The following is an 18,962-nucleotide window of genomic DNA, read 5'->3' as shown; positions in this document are numbered from 1 at the left end:
GCCAGGGCTCAGCCAGGATCTCAGGCTCAGCAACACAGATCCCATCAGCATCAGGACAGCATGGACCTGACCCCGCTGTACCCACAGAGCCAGCACAGAGGCATTGCTGTGGCCCATGCAGAGGGTTGGTCCCCTGCTGTCTTTTGGCCCTGAGCTCCTCAGTAAGGACAGAACCTATCGAGGTAAAGCTTGGTCATCTCCTGTCTGACGTTTTTTCCCCCCAGGCATTGTCCCAGCTGAAGGTGAAGGATGCTGTACCTAAAACAAGGGAGCTGCTTATCTTGGTATTTGACAGTGCTGTTTAAGGCATGACATCCTCAAAACTTTCTTGTGCTGGGTCTTTAAGACCCTCCATCCCCTCCCACACACACCTGTCCTGGTCCTCAAGCCATTAATTACATACCTGCGGTGTCACCTGTCTGAGAGCCAGCCTAAATTCCAGGCAGAGCAGGTTGAAGGAGCTGTAGCCCCATAAAACAGCTCAGATTTCTAGTGATGGTCACTGTTTGCCCGTGGCTCTGTGAGGTTTCTGCCCCAGGAGCTTGGATGTCTGTCGGTGGGGTTAATGCAGAGGTGAGTGAGATCGCTAAGACCCAAGGTGCGATAAAGGCAATGCTTTTGGGTTGTATTTCTGTGGAAATGGAGTTGCCTGCGGGAGTTTCAGACCCAGGGAGCGGGGCAGTGCTTGCCAGGCTGGCAGGTGGGGTCTTGGTGGTGATTGCACAGTTGGGCAGTCTTGGAGAAGAGAGCCAGAAGGGCAATTGCAGCACGGTAAGTGCAGCTAAGTGCTGCCATATGGCACCTTCTGCAGAGCAAGAAGCACACAGGGAGTGAGCCATCCCCACTGCTTTTCCTTTGAAATGAACTTTTTAATTCTCCTGAAAGCACAGGAAGGATTTGATGATCTGTGGGGTCAGGCCTGTTAGCAAGGTGATGTTGGAGAGCCCTGGGAAAATGAGAGACAGGGAGTGCAATAATTCCCCATAGGTGATATCTCCATGGTCTTTTATGCTGCCCAACCAAATCTGCCAGAAGGCAGGTGGCAGGAGGGCAAGACATTTCTGAAATAAGCTCTAGTGATAGCAAACCTGAGGTAAACCAAAGGGAAAGGGTGAGTAAACTGTATCAAGGATGAGTGTTAAAACCCTGACATGCCAAATGTGCAAGAGAAAAAAAATTTCCACTGCTGGCCAAGGGGTGCTTTGACAAATATTGTTGCCAGGAAAAAAAAAAGAAAAGTTTTGGGTGTAAGTCAGGAGGAGCTAGGCAAGTATTTTCCAAAACTCTTTTAAAAAAAAAAAAAAAAAAAGCCTCAAGCTATTTCTAGCTCATGACACCCAGCACCCAGTCTTCCTTGGATCCATGCCTTCCACCAGCTTTCAAGGGCCTTCTGCAGACTCGGGGCTAGCAGATTTGCTGAAGCACTAAAGAAATCAGCCTAAGGCTTGTCCATAGTTCCTGGGGGGAGCACAGTCAGCCTCACAGGGAGCTCTTAGCCAGACCTAGGGGCCTACTACAGATCCACATTCTCCTCTTTTTAAATATGAGCCATAGCTACGTGACCCGGCAGGGCAGAGCAGCATGAAGAAAGAAAGGATTAGGATTTTCTGCTGCATTTAATAAAGCCGTTTTGTGCTCAGTGTTCTCACGAGCACCTCCACGAAGCACGCTGGCACGGGAGCACTGACGCAAGCAGAAACCTGGGTTGCCCCAGTGCATTTCTGCAGATGGAGAACCAAAGGAGGAACAAAATCAGAGCCCAGAGAATAAAAACTCCCTGATCCTCAGGGATCATTTCCTCGCAGAGATGAGGAGGGTGTTCGGGGCAAGCTCTTTTGCTTGCTCGTTCATTCTTGGCTGCAGTGGGCTCGCATGAAAGGATGGAGCTGCTCCGAGAGACAGCCGGCGGGTGGGCGACGGGGAGCTTGCAGCAGAGCAGGGCACCAGGCAGCCAGTGTGTTTGCAGGGCTGTGTGAAAGATTTTACTGATTTCTAGCAACTGGGATCTCCCTGGCAGAGGGAGATGTCTTCTCACCCGTGCTGAGCCTCTTCCAGAACCAAAAGCCAGCATTGCTAGCAGCCCTTTGCAATAGTTTGTTGTCCGTTTCATTTTTCTTAAAACCTCAGCTCTGAAAGCATATAATTGTATTACAATGCATGCTTTGGACTTTTCAAAAGATGATTTTTTTCCAAAAAACATTTGTGATGAACCCCACTGGTGAGAGGGAAGCTCGAAAACCATGGAAGCCCAGAAGGCAGAAGGAAACAACTGTGAACAATTAACAAACCCTCCGACAAGCCATCATCTTTTGGGGACATTCATGCTGCTTGAATGCATGTGGCTGGCAGGATCATGAATCCAAACCACAGCTGCTAGAGCTGCTGAAAGAAACATCGTCATCTCCATCGCTGCGCACACACTGGGAGAGTTAAAAGTTTGCCTCTGCCCCCTCTTCTCACTCCAAAACTGGCTATTTTTGGTGCAGCCTATAAAAATTGCCTTTTTTTTTTTTTTTACATGAGTGCTGCATGCAGCTGGCTGTGACAGGGATTTGCAGGGGACGGGGCAATGAAGGCCACCAGCAGCTCCCACCACAGCCTCTCCACCCTCTCTCCCTGCGCCCCAGTGGGACTGGGGATCTCAGCTTCCCATCCCGGGCTGTGACCTCTCATTTTGGTGTCCCTTCTGTTTTTGCGGTCCTTGGGGACATTGTCTGCCCTGAAGCCATTTGAGCAGGAAGCCCACCAACTTCTTAACCCCCCTTAACCCATCTCAGGTTATTTCCATTGGCAATATGTGCTTTAACTCTTCAACCTGCAGCTGCTGTTTGGCTGTCAAAGCGAGCAGAAATGATGCAGAGGCTCTCTCTGAAACCCTGCCCCACACACGCAGACACTTACCCTCTCAGCAGAGGATTCAGAGGCTTTCTGTGCTGCTGACCTAGTCATTAGTGGCTGCAATAATTGCTGGATCTAATTTGTGGGATTGGGCAGTTTTTTTCCTCTGAAATTGTCCTCGGTGAGGTTTGGATAAGGCTGAGGGAGGGTTGCAGTGAGGGTTTGGTAGCTGCAGCAGGAGGTCTCCTCCTGCTTCTGTGCTTATCTCCTCTCACGCTGGGCATCCATCACCTCTGCTAGGAGTCCTCAAAGCCAAGGGGCAAACTGTACTGCTGGTAAGTTATCTGTCCACTGCGCATGGTGTAGAAAAGAGCAGACGGCCTGGCTGGTCATCTGCAGGAACATATCTGAAAGGGACAGAAGTCGGTCCATCTGGGAGAGGAGGAATTCAGCCCTGGATGTCTTGACATTTACTCCCATCTTTTCTCCTGTCAACCATTCATGGAACCTCCCGATTCCTTTGCAAGAAGGGGGACTCTGTTCATTCAGCACCACCCTGCTCAGTTTAACATTTTTATATTTTTTTATTGATATTAAGTCTTTTTATTCTGGTGGCCTTTCAAAGGAACCAGCCCCCATTGCTTCTAGTGAAGGCATAAGGGCTACATCTGCTTTTGGCACCATACTTTGCCAGGTGCTAGGGTGGACCACAGCGACCATCCAAGCAGCATCTAAGGGAGCTGCTCCTTGCCAGCAAAGAGGCGCTTGATTGATGTATTCCTCCGAGCCACAAGTCCATCTCAGCGACCACCCACACAGGTTTGGGATGCTTGGCACCTCACTGAGCCCCCTGCCCCATCCGTGTGTTTCTCCTTCAGCTTTCTGTCCTGTGCTTAGGGGAGGAAGGGAGACCTTCGCTGCCACCGCTGTCCGGCAGAGATGATGGAGTGCATTTTGTTTCTCGGGAGAGATCAGGTTGCAGTCAGCACAAACATAACCCCCTGTGCTCTGTGGGCACGTTATCGATATCAGCAGCCTTCAGAAGTTGCTGGATTTTGGAGCTCTTTCTCTGGCAATGGCCGAATCCAAGCACAGCCCTCGGGTAGTTATCTTATGAATAACTACGTAATGAACAGTGCAATCACAAGAATAGGTCTTGCAGATAATCTTCTTCCATGGCGGAAATATTTCACTTATTTTTATCCTCGTTTCCTGCCTCTTAGCCAGTTAATTATCCCTTACAGGACTTTCTCTAGGACTCTTTTGCGAAGAAAACTTGGCGAACGCTGCCTAAATGTCCTTGTCCATTTAAATGAGAACAGAGGATTCAATTTTAGTATCTTCTGGAAAGAAAAAAAAAAAAAAGCTTTTTTCTTTTGTGAAACTGGTTGTTTTTAACCCTGACTGACTGTGACGAACTGCCAGTAACAGCTCCTTCCTCTGGATATTGATCTGCCTCGGGATCTGGATCTGCCTCAACACGTGCAGAAGCAGCCATCTCTGCAAGGGGAACACGAAGAGGAGGCTCTTGCCCTCCAGCACGGCCCTGCAATAAATGATGGGACTCCTGGGCTTGCTGCAGGGCTGCTTGCCCTGTGCCGAGGCCATCAGCACTGCCCCACAGCAGCGTCCCATCCCTCTGTTCTCCCGGCGATCAGGCTCTTTAGTGGATGTCCTTGCAGAAGCATTTAAAAATGCAAACCATCTTTGTTGCCATAGTGACAACTCTTCTGGAAATGGGGAAAAAGCCCTGGGAGGTCAGAGCAGCACTGTGTGCTGCTGTGGATTCGCATTGGGTGCTGGCAGCCGGGTCTCCCACGCTCCCCACTGCTGCTGTGGGGCTGTGGGAGTCCTGCTGCCAGCTCTGGGTGCCCCCCAAGGGGCTTAATTCACAGCTTCTTTGGGCTCCTGCAAGCTCAGGCAGGGGTTTCAGGTAGTAGCATGGATAGTCCTGCCTTCCCTTCTGTTTCCTGGGTGCACGTGTGCCCTGCAATGCGTCCCTCACCCCATTGCAGCAGCGCAGTGAATCAGGCTGTCCTGGAGGAGTATGAGGAGTGGCTGCCTGCATAGGATGGGAGAAGTGCTAGGAATAGCTACAGCATTACCTAAGGCCATGTCTGTGGCTGCTGCAGCTCGTCTAAAAGTGGAAACTGCCAGGAGGGCATCCTGCCCATCTCTGCGTGGTGCTGCTTGTATGTCTGTCCTCACAGGACTCCGTGTGTCCTACCCCAGTGCTGGGCTGCGGGTGAGCTCATTCCTCAGCTGGGGGCAGAAAATATCCCAGGGATGGCAGCTGAAGGGGTTAATGGAGGAGGCAGTAGCTCCCAACACACAAAATCAAGCTGCTCTATTGGAAAGAGTGTTACAAAAGGACAAATCCTTCAGGAGAAAAGCAGGGCAAGTGAGGCTGGGCTTCCCAGCCAGCAAAAAGTTTTGGAGTCCACAGTTCCCTGAATTTCCAGGGAGAAAGAAGTCCTAATGGTGGAGATCAGCTGGATTAATCTCGAGCAGCTTGTGGATATGGTTTTTATGCAAATATGTAAGGAAAGCTGGGTTATGCTTTTAGGTTGCTGGCACCACAATAGGAAGCTCTGCTGATGGAGGATACTCAAATACTGACTTTTGGGGTTCTGTCCTCCACCATGGCTCTTCCCATTGCTTCTTAGGAAGAGATGGTCTTTCCCCAGTGAGTTTATAGTCCGTGCACATAACCCAAGAGGGAATTGCTGCTTGAGCACAGGGACAGGGGAAAAAACACCATAACCCCGGCTGTAATTTTCCGTATATCAGGTGCTTACGGTGCTTTCTGTGACAGTGATGTATCAGCAGCCAGTGTGCAGGTTGATGGGATTTCACGTAAAAGTAAGGAGGACATCGGTCCTTGACTTAATCTTTTGGCTTTTGTCTCTTATGTGGCTTCACCAGACATCAAATGCATGAAGATTTGGCTACCGCTACTGCTTCCCTGTCTCCAGAAATCATTTCCAATGTTACTTGACACGAAGGTACAGCTAGGCAGAGCCTGGAAGCCAACCAAGTCTTTGCACCTTCATGGCTTGCTGAGCCTAAGTGAATCCCAGCAGCAGGAAGTGCACATGCTGCTAGGCTGTGGGATGTGTGAGGTAGGAAGGGCTCATTTGAACCAATTGCATAAAGCTCATCCTGTATTGCAGAAGGGTACAGGCTCAAGCAAAGCTAGCGCTGGCAGAAGACCAGACGCTTCTTTGCCACTTGGTCCTTCATCTGCACGCCAGATCAGACTTGTGCGGAGCGCAGCAGCCCTACATGTCCCAGGGAGCTTATACAAAATGATACGGAAAAGGATAATGTCTGCTTCTAAGGGTTCATCATCTCTTTTGTCTCCAATATGTTGAATTAGCGCCTCTCTGTCTGGTAGGAGCTTCTGCTGAGTTGTCATTATTTCAGTCTTGGGGTGAGGGCGAATTCTGGTTCTTCTGAAACCAGTGGTGCTGTTCCAAATGGTTGAGATCCTGATTCTTTTCTCCCCGAAACACGTGACGCTGTCCTTGCCTGACTGATCTAGTTTTCCTGAAAACAGTAAACCACGTTATTGCTCATCAGCGGTACACTAGCCTGGGACAGATTTGGGTAAGCTTTCACTTTAGAAACTCAGCATCATTTTGAACCTGCTCTAATTTGGACTAGGTGACATTGGCTGTGCCAGAGATGTTCTCTGCACAAGAATGTGTCACTGGCATTAGTGTCAGAGGACTGATGCCCGTTAATTTCCTTTCCATTTGTAGGTGCAGCTGCGTGTTCATCTTTTAAAAGCAAAGATCTAATTAATGTAGAATTTTCTTCCCCAAATGTAAATGCATCACTGTGTCCTACATATACCTGTTCACATCATTGCTTCCACCCACTTCTGCAGTCCAAGACATAGCCAGATGTCCTTTTCTAGCCCCATCTCCTTGTTTCTGGCTCCTCTAACCTACTGGCCAGACTGTTAGATGGAAGGACCTCTTTTAATCAAGGATAATATTTTGAGTTCAATGTGAACAGCTCAGATGAACATCTAAGTTATACTGCAAGCTTGAACAGATGAAGCCAAAGTAACTCACTACAATTTTTCATAAGTTATTTAAGAGGTGGACAAACCAGATTATTACTACCAAAATTTCAAGCAGGTGGGAAATGAGGTAAAAGAGAGTCAACAGGATGTGTTCAGAAGTGAACGGCACTGCTCAAGGATTCACTTTGGAACCTGTCCTCGTTAACATCCTCTTTAATGAGCTGAGCACGCATGGAGGAGCGTATGGATCACTTCTGCAGATGAGACAGTTGAGATCATTGCCGATGTGGAAGAGGATCTCAGTGTCACACAGGAAGCTTGGAGCGACCTGGGGTGCTGTTACAGAAGCAGTATGAGATATCACAGGGTGTTTGGATCTATTAATAAAAACTTCTCTCATTAGCTGGATGCTCAAAATTACCAGAGGAAGAGGAAGTGGGGCAGTAACTAATTGCAGGATAACTATAGGCACAGGCGGATGTTTATAACACGATCCTCAGAGATGTACTTAGCAGAGAGGGATGTATTTCTGCCTCTATATGAGGCTTTGATTACACCTTGTCCTGTGTGTTGCTTATAGCTCAGGAAGAGCAAACTGCCAATGGAAATGGTGTGGAAGAGTAGGCAGTGGAGGCATCCCTGTCCTACACCGCGATGTGAAACAGAGGGCTTGTGAAAATAGGAAACTAAACTATAAAAGAGTACAGTTCTGACTCTCACCTGAACCTCTCATGGGCTATAAATGAGGGAGAAAGGTCCACGCATTAGGACAGCATGCCTCAGGACAGATTAACATGGGCTGGATATGGATCAGGCATGGGATGGGATCTCAGTCTGGTTCAGAGCTGTATGGGGAGGAGAGAGTTTCTGGACCAACACTCAAACAGTCCCATCCCATAGGAAAATTATGAAATATAATTTCTTCCTCCGTGGGTGCCTGTTTTGTTAGTGCTTTGCTTCTGAGAATGGGAGCTGTGGCAGGTGATGCACTTTCTGTCTATGTCCAGAAAAGAGAAAAGTGAGCAATGTCAGAGGTTTGGCCCCTTTGGCAGTGTTTCATTGACACTGTGCCTAGAGAATCGACCTGTACTTCATGCACAGTGTCAGACACCTACTGCCCTGCATGTCCTATTCTCCTTAGCATGAGCCCTACTAGCAGCACAGTGGCCAACCACAGCATTTAAAAAGTTCTTGAGTCAAATAGACATTTTTCTTGCAGTCATTTGGGGCTAGTTTTGCTAATTATATGTAATATTTCTGCTTAGAATGAATATAGGCTCTTCCCTGTCCTCCTACTGAGGTCATTGATGTTGCTCTGAAAGTGCTGTACCCATGGCACAGCTATTCCCACCCAGGAAAACCACTGTCCTAGTCCAAAGGGCATGCCTAGGGCAGACTGAAAACTGGCAAGCAAGAAGATTGCATCCTAATGGTTTCACTTTACCAGTGTGACATCTATGCCCGCGTGTGTGTACTCGTCTGTCTGCACGTATATCTCCTCTAACCATCTTAGCTGGCTCCATTTCCAGCCTCCCTAGCCCTGTAAATTCTCTGCTAGCTGCCTTCCCAGCCTACCACACAGGAGCACCATTAAGGTTATCTAGGCAAGGAAATGATCCCACATGTCTTTTGCAGATTAGGTGCTCCAAGTGCCAGAAGGAAGCACCTTAGTGGTCTGAAGTCCCACCATCAGTGCAACACTTGAATTTCTCTCCACAGGAGCTTCAGGCCTGGGGCTGCTCAGCAGTATTACTCCTTGCCTTTGGGAGGGAGACGATAGGAACAGGGCAAGAAGTGCACGCTCAGCAGGTAGCTTGCTTGGGAACTGTGTACTTGCAAGTCCCTCTGCCCCGTGGGACTTGCTGAGCCCAGCCCTGGATGTGCCCTGGCATAGGGCTCCCAAGTTTTGAGCATAGGTGACCCTCTGGCAAAGCAATGAGGTTTGTGGACCCTCATTGGAAACAAAACCAAGGCAACCTTGTCTTTTAGGGAGGATGCTCTGCCCTGGAACAAGACTTCCTAACCATCATTTCTCTTTGGCACATCTTCAGAGCTCTGTGTTTAGCCCCCACTCGCAGCAACCAAGGTTAATACTGGCAAGCAAAGACATCCATGATGTATTTGCAAAACGCCTGTGGGCAGGCACTAGCTAATGAATCCAGAAAGAAAGATTTTTTTTCCATAAATCTAAGCGAACCCTCGCTGAGGGCCCACAAAGCGGAATTGTGGTTCCCATTGCTTTGAGAGGTTGGAGGGAGGATCTATTTTTCACAACATGCAGGCACCAGATATTGTACCCAGTTCAAAGGCGGTAACATAAATCTCGTTTTCCGCCGGGGTTGTTAACATAATCAAATATTCATTTATAGCACATATTGGCAAATAAAGGCCTGACATGCAGTAATTCACCCCCAGCGTGTTCCGTTTAATGTGATTATTCTTCAGAGTAATCAAGCCTCCTTTGCCTAAGCTGAACTCCTGATACGATCCCGTGCACACCTGTGCTGGCTGCTGATTTCCCGGGGAGCTGCGCCTCCAAGGGAGCACACGAATTGGGGAGCACAGCCGGATGAGCCCTGTGGTAAATCTGCCAGCCACACTCCCCTGCTAAGCACCCAGCCCTGAAAACCTGCCTTTTGGCGACGTTTGCCCTGTGTTCGTTTCCTTTCAGGATCAGAGAAGCTCGTGAAGATTTAGCTGCTGTTTCCAGGCAGGTGTCTCTTTCCCTATCCATGATCCTGGCTTTGCTCATCTCTTGTGCCACGTCGGCCCTCTTCCTCTCCCATTTCCCCCCGACAGGCGAAGGGTCACGTTGCCAGCTGCACAGAAGCAAGCTTGTGACTATGAGACATTTTTCGTTAGTCAGCAACAAGCATCTCAAGTTTCACACTGGCCAAAGCAATGAGTCCCAGCCTCTAAATATTTACAGGGGAGGCAGGAAATGAGGGCAAAATCTAGCTGAACAGACAGTTTGCTAGAGAAAGGGGGGGGTGGGTTTGTAGGGAGGTCTTGGAGCTGTGCAGGGGTTGCTGAGGAGAGCTGGGAGCCAAATGGTGTCTGTGAGGTCCTGCAGGACCAGGAGGCCTGATCCTGCCAGGGGTGCAGGCTGCCAGCTCTCCTCATGCTGGTGAATAACGCACCTCAAAGCACTCAGCAAGGGGCCCAGCCCCGCACCTGCTCTTCTGCAGCCTCCCAGGCTCGTGGAGACGCAGCACGGATGGGTAAGCAGTGCCCTCAGTGTCCCAGGGACTGGTAATTGCATTTGCATTCTTGGCTTGCTGGTCACCTCAGTGAGCACAGCTCGACCATAGATTCCTCAGCAGTTGCAGGATCGATGCCATATGTGTTTCTGTAGCTTAGTATTTTGTAGTTTGTTGCTGGCTTCCTATAATGCAGGAATCCTCTGGCTGTGCTCTCCAGTGACACTGTCCCAAGCCAAATGGTCATGGAAGGTGCTGGAGCAGGTTAGGTCAGGCTGATGCTTGGACTTGATGATCTTGAAGGTCTTTTCCAACCTAAATGATTCTCTGGCTCTCAGCAGGGCACAACAGTCACCACGGATCTGTGCGAGGGATTGACTGAGCTGGCAGCATTTTTACCTTGTTTAAATGGTGGACGACAAGTTGTGTTCAGCATCATTTCCTACCAGGTTGGTCTCCATCTCTCTGTATTTTCCTCAGAGACAATCTGACCTGTTAGCAATTTGGAGGCTACAGCCAGAGCTGGGATTGGTGTCCTGCTGCCAGCACCAGGTGCCTGAGCCCCTGTCTCCTTGCAGGGTCAAGAAGCCTGCCTGGAGAATGGCAATGCATCCAGTCCAAGCTTACCCTGATCATCCCTGCCAGCGTATTTCCCATGCTCTTTTTGCAAGACATTCAGTGATCAAGCCACTGTAAAACATGCAAATCATATAAAGCGATTTAAATGACTTAAAATGTGAAAAATGTGTAAATTACTTTTCCAGCTTCTGTTTAAGAACTTGTCTGAATGAATACCCTGACATGCATAAATATGGAGGAATAATGTCTGCAAATCCAACCCTATTTCTAATGTCTTTCAATGCAAAATTTTAACTTCCCTCAAAGGCAGCCCAAAGTCCAAGGGAGCAGTGAGGCAGTTTGTTGGAAATGACTTGGCAGAGAAGGTGGGAATGTGGCAGGAAGACCTGAAATACCAAAACATAAATTACAGAGAGGAAGCTTGGGCTGATGCACACCGGGAGCTTCACAGTGCTTTGGGAGGACCTACTACTCGCATCCTATGTGTCATTCACTGTGGGTGAAGATGGTTTTGCCTTTCTGGATAATGATGAAGGATCCACTCTGAGCTACGGGGCTGGATATTTGGTGAGCTTAGTGTGGGGAGGGGGTGAATAATCTGTGTATTTATGCTCTTCTCCATGCTATTTCTCTCTTGAGGCTTTCAGCACTGACCAGTGAACTGCGTCAAACATTCCCTTGTCATCACTTTATTCAGTGGGACTGTAGGCTGTTTGACAGTCATCTCATTCTGTCCCATGTCTTAGATGTGCTCATGCCTCTCACCCAAGAAGGTGTGAAGGAGGCACTAATTTAGGAGACTTAACCTCCTCAGTGTTCAGGGCTTGTTCCCTGGGGGATTGCAGGACAATCATGGAGAGCACTCGACCGATTCCAACCTCAGCTGGCTGCTGAAGCCACAGCACCCAAAACACTACAACACGGCCAACACCACTGTTGGACCTTGTCTGATGCAAGACCTCTACCCTGCAACCCTCACTGAGCTGCAAAGCAAGAAGTCTGTGCCAGGCACTGACAGCTCTCTTGTTCTAGCCCTTGGACTTGCTGTCTCCTGAGTTTTGGCTTCCAGCACAGCCTGAATTTTCTCCTGAGCAGACCTCATGTCTCTGTCTTGAGTTTATCCAGCTGTTATCAACATATGTGCTTCCTTGGTGACTCATGCCCCGTTCCCTAACCACATCCCCTTCTCTCTAATGCCCCCACCCACCACAACTGAGTCATTTGGCCTCCCGTGACAAGCCAGGAACCCCTTCCTTCAGTCATGCGTGTAGAAACTTCGAGCTGAGTCCAACGTAAGCACCTCTGGACTTCCTTTTTCCAAGCAGAGCAAGATCTCACTGGCTGTTAACAGGCTGGTCCTGACCTGCCTACATTCAGTGTGCAGGACCTAGACCAAACCTATACCCAGACTCTTTATTCCCTGTGCATGCAAAGGGAATGCTTTAGAGCAGTGTTGTCCTGCTCTTCGGTTCCCCAGAAGGACTAGTCCATCCCTAACTGATGTGGTAAGCAGAGGTTGCTCAACAGTCTGGGCTGGTGAGGCAGAAGTAGGAGGCTCAGTGGAGGTGGGAGCTGAGAAAAGGTCATTGTGCAGCCTTAGTCTTCCTGATCCCAAACCCTTCCCATCTTTTGACTCTTCAGTAGCTCACGGGAGGTGATTTTATGGTTTTATCCCAGGGCCCAGTAGCTGAAGAGCAGCTCAGTGTGATTGCCACCGAACCCGGTCTTTTACAAGCTTCACTTCCCAAGCGACGTGTTTATGCACCGTATGAAACACAGCCACTGTCAGCTCGCTTTGAAGGTCTGCCACACAGCCAGAAGGGTTTGGATGTGTGGTTAACAAGCCAGACCGAGCTGGTATTCAAGCTGAGTGTATATTGGTAGCTATTTTCCCTAATGCTTCCTGTTTATGGTCAGTAGCTCCATCTATCATATTAAGCTTTTGTTAGACGTTTTCTTTGTCAATGGGCAAACACACAGGGTTTTAATCACCATCTTCTCTTTATGCCAAAGACTGTTCATTTCTAACCTAAAGTAACTCATTCGGGGCTGTGATTTTTATGGAGTGCAAATTTAGTGGGAGCGGAGCTGTATTCTTCATTTTTTCCCTGTAGATCTGAAACATTACCTGGCTTCTTTCCCAGTGTCATCATCTTCAATTAAAGCACATTTTCATCTGCTCGTGGAAGACATTTTAGCACAAGGGGAACACTGCAAATTGAGGTGTGTATTTCCTTTTGCACACTGATGAGAGAGTTGCTGTTGGGCACCTTAATTTAGGGCTATCTCTGTCCCTCACTGCTACGTAAGATAAGACGTTGGTGCAATGTCTCATCTTCACAGGACCTTTGTGAAGCAATGCAGTGTAACTTTGCAGGCTGGGAGGGGTACAGACAAGATGAAAACATAAATTTGTCTCTATAGGAAGGTAATGGTATAAAATCAGATGAATCCTAGGAGGTATTTTAGAGATGTGTGGACAAGGGGTATGGTTTAGTGATGAGGCTCAGCAGGTCAGGTTGATGGTTGGACTTGGTGATCTTGAAGGTGTTTTCCAACCCAGGTGATACTGCGATTCTTTTTTTTACATGGGCATCACAGCTCCTGGGTGACTGTCCTTGGTTTGGGGTAAGGTGTACTGGCAAAAAACAACCCGCAGAGCCTTTCCTTGGAGGAGAAATACAGCATAGATACATTTCTGGGCTGCAGAAAGCTGGGTGAAATGCTAGACCTTCTGCTTTAGTCATCCGGAGTGAGCAGACTGGGCCATGCCGACCCCGAGGTCAGACACGGTGGAGGAGGAAGACGGATATCTTGTTGGCCATGATACCGATGACTACAATGTAATAATATTCCCCCCCAGCATCCCACCAAAATCATTCAGATGAACTTGGACGCAACTTTGGATGTTTCTCATAAAATCAGAGTTGTGTTTTTTCTGCGTGGCGCTAGGTGAGGTGGGCTGGCTCTGTGTGCCTGTGCCCTCCCTTGAGTGATGCAGAACTTCTGTCAGGGAGCTGTGGCAGGACAGGCAGCTGGACCCCAGTGTCCCACCATGTCCCTGTGTGCTGGGAGCACTGGTCAGGAGCACCGACATAGACTCAGCACCAAGATGAACTCTGTCCTGTCCCAGATTTACACCAAAAGAAGATCCTCCTGCTGTAAACACCTTTCTGCTGAGAGACCCAGGCTAACTACCATGTTGCTGCTCTCCTTTGTTCTCTCATTTTCTCTTTCTGACTCCCCTGCTGCTTCGAACATGCTTGTGAGCTCCCTTTCTGGCAGCATTTGGGTCTGACTTCTCCCTCGGACTGGAAGGGCTTTCCAGATGTGTGCACAAGATGTAAGTACCACCTCAACACTACCACAAAACATTTCTTCATGAAGAAAAGGAAAGCAGAAATCCAGCATTTTGGTTTCCTGCTGGAGGAAGATAGTGCTGTATCCCTCCCAAAGGCAGTTGTTCAGCTCCAGAAACTATTTAGGATGACATAGGAGTGGGATGTTCCAAAATTCTTGGAGACTTGATGGAAATGCAGTTGTGGGAAACCAATCATTGCTCAGAAATGTCTTTTGTTTTACTGGTGATATTTTTTCCTCTCTCCCCTCAGCTTGCCTTATATAATTATAAGGGTGGTGAAAGCTCAAAAGGCAAGGCTTGATTGCAGCAATTAACTTCCCCAGACACAGATGCTGAATGATTGTGAGCTTGGGCCTGTCTCTTGGCTGCTGCAGGCTACTGGAGTGATTGCTGGCATTCAGGAGTGAACCTCACTGCCCACCCCAGAGTGTAGGGAGGGATGCTAGAGCCCCATTACCAGCAGGGGACAGATAGGATCACCAAGATCCGCTAATTGCCCAGGTCACCTCAGCACTTTATGGTGTTTAGAGACACAGCTCCCCTTGGTTTCAAAGTGATTGAGTTGCTTGTGATTCGCCTCAATGTTTTCTCACTTTGACCAGAAGCAGTCAGTAGGGTAAAAGGTAAAGACAAGTTTCCCCTCTTTTGTGCTAGGGACCTGAGCACAGTCTCAATGCTAGCTAGGATCTATGGAGAGCTTTCTTTGGAGAGCAGAGGAAGGATTGACAAAGTCTGTCTATGCCACATCAGATCTGGGAGCAGTGGTGGAGGTTTACAGCTGAGGAATTACCAGCAATACGCAGCAGCAGTGGAGGGATTCACGGAGGGTTTGGGCAGAGCAGGTCTGCTAGGAAAGCCAGAAATGCTGCAGTGCACGTGTGGCTGGAGGAAGCAGAGAGAAATTGTTTGTGGGAACAACGCTTGCAGGCTAGATCTGGGGATTTTGCAGCAGGGAGCTTACAGCTGATCTTCTGCTTCTGCTGAGTGCAACTGCACGAGCAGTTTCTCTATAAAAAAGAAAACCGGTGAGGAGAGTCCTGCCTGATGCTTTGCAGACCAACTCAGCAAGACCTGGGTTTCTCCTGAGCAACAGGACATCACCAGGCTCTGTTCCTACCCAGGATTGCCTTGGGTACCAGCAGTGGGAGTCTAAATATTTTGAGGTGCTTTCGTACAGGTACACTGGGCAGGCCGGGCTTGCTCAGCTTCCAGGGTCAGGGCACTGAATTCGTGGCTGAGGGCCTCAGCTAAATTGGGGCAATTTTCTTCTCCTTGGGTTTTGAAGCACCACACTTCAGCCTTTGCATAAATAATGTAAATTAAGGGGAGAAGGAGGATAGTCCTTTGGGGAGGGCAGCAGCAAGTAGCAAATTTGTGTGGTTCCTCGCAGCCAGGAGGGTGGTGTGGCTTACATCAGCTCCAGATTTATGAACCTTTGTCATTGTTTCTGTTTGCAAACCAGATCCATTTTTTTAAGCTGGGTTTTTCCATCCCCTCCAGCTTTCAGTTTCTGTCCGTGCCTGTTGTCTGCCTCCTCTGAAGACATCAAATACTCGGGCCACTCTGATCCCTCCCCCAGCTGCAGGTCTGTTTGGGCACTCAACAGTGGGCTCTGTCGCAGGGAAAAGCAGGGTGCTCAGCCACAGACAGGCCGTGCTGTGCTTGGGGCAGTACTGTGTCTGGGAGGCTCTTTCCTTGCCAGGGTAGCAGGATCATTCACTCTACCTGCATTTATTACAGACCCTTAGCTGGTTAGGTGACACCAGTCCAGTGACACCTCCTGGGGACATTTCCATGGCACGTGTCCTGCACAAGCATCCAGCAGTGGGAGCTCCCCATGGCCAGGATGCTCAGAGATACGTCAGAACTGCTTTCTTCCCCTTCTCCCTCGGGGCTGTGAGTTCTTGCTGAGGCTGTGAGGAGCACAACGGGATGCCCCCGCCCTGCCTTTTTCCCTGCATCAGGACTTTGTGCATGCAGAAGCAACTGCTTGCCAGCTTTCTGCATCCCAGTGCCCCCGTACAAAGCTCCCTTTCACCTTGGAGCATCCGGAAAACATAATGGGGCAGCAATTACTGGGGCGGGTGCAAACTCAGCTCTGGGAGATACATGGCGGGGAGCCAATTATTGTTAATTAGGCATGTTGCTGTTGGCTAGCCTGGGCTTTTGCTGCTGTGCAGGAATGTGTTTGCACCAGGGGAGCTTTGTGGCTGGCTGAGCTGCTGCTGGGAGTCAGAGTTCAGGCATGCTTGGCCAGAAAGGCTCCATCCAAAACCTCACGTGGGGTGGATTTCAAACCATTCTTACCCTTCTTGCTTTCTTCAAGAAGGAGATGAGGCACCCGCCAGGGCAGCCAGCAACTCTGCAGCCCGGAGGTGATGGAAACGCAGCTGGAGGTGCCTGACCACTGCAGTGGACGTGTGCTGAGATCCTCCTGGACAGAAACATCGTACAGCTGTCCTGCACTCTCTGCTGGACCCAAAATAGTCTGCTTTGTGGTTTCCCTGCCCTGTAGTTTCTGCACAGAGCAATCGGACTGACACGGTAAAATGAGGAGAGCTCTTCTAAACCATCAGAACAATGTGTCTTCTGCTTTGGCTCCAGTTTGGCACAAAGCTGGGTATCCAACCTGCTATTTATTTCAAATGGCTGCTGAGCTGTGACAAGGACAGCCATAGCTACCAGATCTCTGAAGCCCTTGGGAAAGAGCAGGGTGGATTTCAGTGTGAGGAGGGATTGCCCTGGCCTGGCCGTGCTGCCCCTGAAGGACCTGAAAGGAGTAGAAATGAGGTTACTGAAGGAGAACCCCTTGGCCTTTGCTCCTCAGAGCCCCAGGCAGGGCCTTTGCAAAGGAAGCAGAGACACGCGGCCACCCCTGGCCAAAGGAGGCCTGGAGGATTGCACGGGGACCATCTCCTTCTCCTCCCCGGAGTGCTGTGGTCTCTGGGGTTGGCCTCCTGGGGGAGGATGCGAGGACAGCAGACAGCAAGGACACTGCCAGCCTTGCCTGGTGACTGGTGGCACCACAGGCCACCAGCAGCCTCCACCAGCCCCGTGTTCAGGGGCAAGTTGAAATCTTGCCCCTGAAAACCCAGGGCAAGACCTCTGCTCATGGGATGGTGTGGGAGCAGGGTGCCAGGACCCCGCTGTCAGTACAGGGAAGGGCCTACCCACCAGGTAGCCCTCTGTTGACAAATATGAGGGATATATTGCTGACAAACATGAGGCCTGCACTCTTGGAGCTGATAGTGAACCCACGAGAAGGAAAAATAAGGCAAATTGGGGATGGAAGAGCACGGTACTCCTTTCTGTGGCAGAGCAGGAGCAGGAGGGTCCGGGTTGCCAGCCCGGAGAGAGCAGCCAGACGACACCCAGCCCTGCGGCCAGCTCAGGAAATGGTCTTTTCGTTAAGCAGCTCTACGCAGCTCTAATTAAATTACGGGATTAGAGCCATCTCATTCCTCACTCATCTGGTGCCAGGCGCTTGTTCCAAGGGAGTGCTCTCCATTAAAGGGAGAACTGCCCGCGTAGCAGTCTGCGCGGTCTCATCAAGGGTCTGGGCTGCCACAGAGTCCTTTCTTTGTCACACTGCATTGCAGCCCAGCTGCTTGGGGCTGTGTGACCGTGTCGCACTGCCTGGCAGTCACTTAGGCCCTGAGGCTCTTTGCTTCCTTGTTTCAGGTCCTCCAAGTACTCCTCTATGGGTTTTCTGAGCAAAGCTGCCTTTGGTACTTGCAGCAAGGTAGTGCCTGGAGAGAACAAGTCAGATCATCAGTTTCCAAAAGCAAATTTGTATGTGGCCTCCATCTTCCTCTCCGCACTCTGGTCCTTGCCTGTGGGCTTTTCAGGATGTTTATGGGATGGATAATCCTCTGCTTGCTGCTCTTAGCTGTGCAAGTCTGCTCAGGGTGCACAGGGTTGGTCTGTGCATGAGAGCAAAATTCATGCTTTATGGGACGGTCTCACCCACGGGTCTGAAGAGGATGAAGGCTTTGATCTGCGAGATCACAGAATCACAGGAAGGTTTGGGTTGGCAGGGGCCTTAAAACCCTCCCAATGCCACCCCTGCCATGGGCAGGGACCCCTCAACCAGAGCAGACCCCCAACCACCCTGGCCTTGGGCACCCACAGCTCCTCTGGGCAGCCTGGGACAGGGCCTCATTGCCCTCGGAATGAGGAATTTCTTCCACAAACCTAATCTAAATGTCTCTTTTAGTTGAAAGCCATTCCCCCTTGTCCTATCACTACACTCCCTGATGAAGAAGAAAATATATCTCAGAGCAGCCAGTGAAAGAGGAAGCTCCAGGATGCAAAACAGAGTTCCCTTGTGTTTGCTTTTGTTGCGTGCAGTTCTTGGTTATACACATTTCCCCTCCAAGGGCAGGCCTCTCGTTACACTGTGCTTGGTGATGAGAGATTTGGGCGCTTTTTCAGCTTACATTTTGGCACCGTTTTGCTTCTGTTGCTTCACAAAGATGTTGCCAGGGAGCCTTGGTGCTGAAGGAAAGGCTCTTCTCCTTTCACCACGCTCCTTATGACATGGCCCCAGCTCTCGTGATGTAGCACCGTGCTTTGAGGAGCTGGGCAGACTGCAGCTCGGTGAAGCAAGATCCCTTGCCATGGCCCATGCACAGACAAGCAGGGACTGTCCTACACAGTGGTGCCTCTGTGCTCTCCAATTTATTAAGCATCAACACAGCAATAATTAAAATTTATTCCTTTTGCCACGGGGAGATGCGTAGGTGATTGGATAATGAAAGCCTTTTGGGATAATTGGATGATAGACAGTGAACAGTGCATGGATAGGGAGGAAAGGATGCAAAGACAGATGGAGTTTACAGGGAATAAAAGACGGTAAATTTGCTCAGAGGTTTTCTAGAGAATTTTTTTTTTTTCAGTAATTTCTAAAGAAGTTGCTGGAAAAATAAGTGTTTTATACATCAATACAGAA

General features: G+C 49.5%; 2 long non-coding RNA genes across 4 annotated transcripts in view; both read left to right on the top strand.

The window, feature by feature from the left end:
• Positions 1-18,962, top strand: part of LOC137858446 (uncharacterized) — a 97,792-nt gene that overhangs the window by 61,285 nt on the left and 17,545 nt on the right. The window lies entirely within an intron of this gene.
• LOC137858447 (uncharacterized) lies at positions 226-17,667 on the top strand. Of its 3 annotated transcripts, none has more exons than XR_011097738.1 (3): positions 226-573; positions 15,512-15,596; positions 16,338-17,667. It is a non-coding gene; the product is annotated as an uncharacterized lncRNA (long non-coding RNA). The 3 variants fall into 3 exon arrangements; XR_011097737.1 differs by having other exon boundaries at positions 15,512-15,616; positions 15,752-17,667; XR_011097736.1 differs by having other exon boundaries at positions 15,512-17,667.

The sequence above is a fragment of the Anas acuta genome, chromosome 6 (genome assembly GCF_963932015.1).
Source record: "Anas acuta chromosome 6, bAnaAcu1.1, whole genome shotgun sequence".
In the NCBI taxonomy this organism is placed as follows: Eukaryota; Metazoa; Chordata; class Aves; order Anseriformes; family Anatidae; genus Anas; species Anas acuta.
This window is presented reverse-complemented; position numbering and strand designations above follow the sequence as displayed.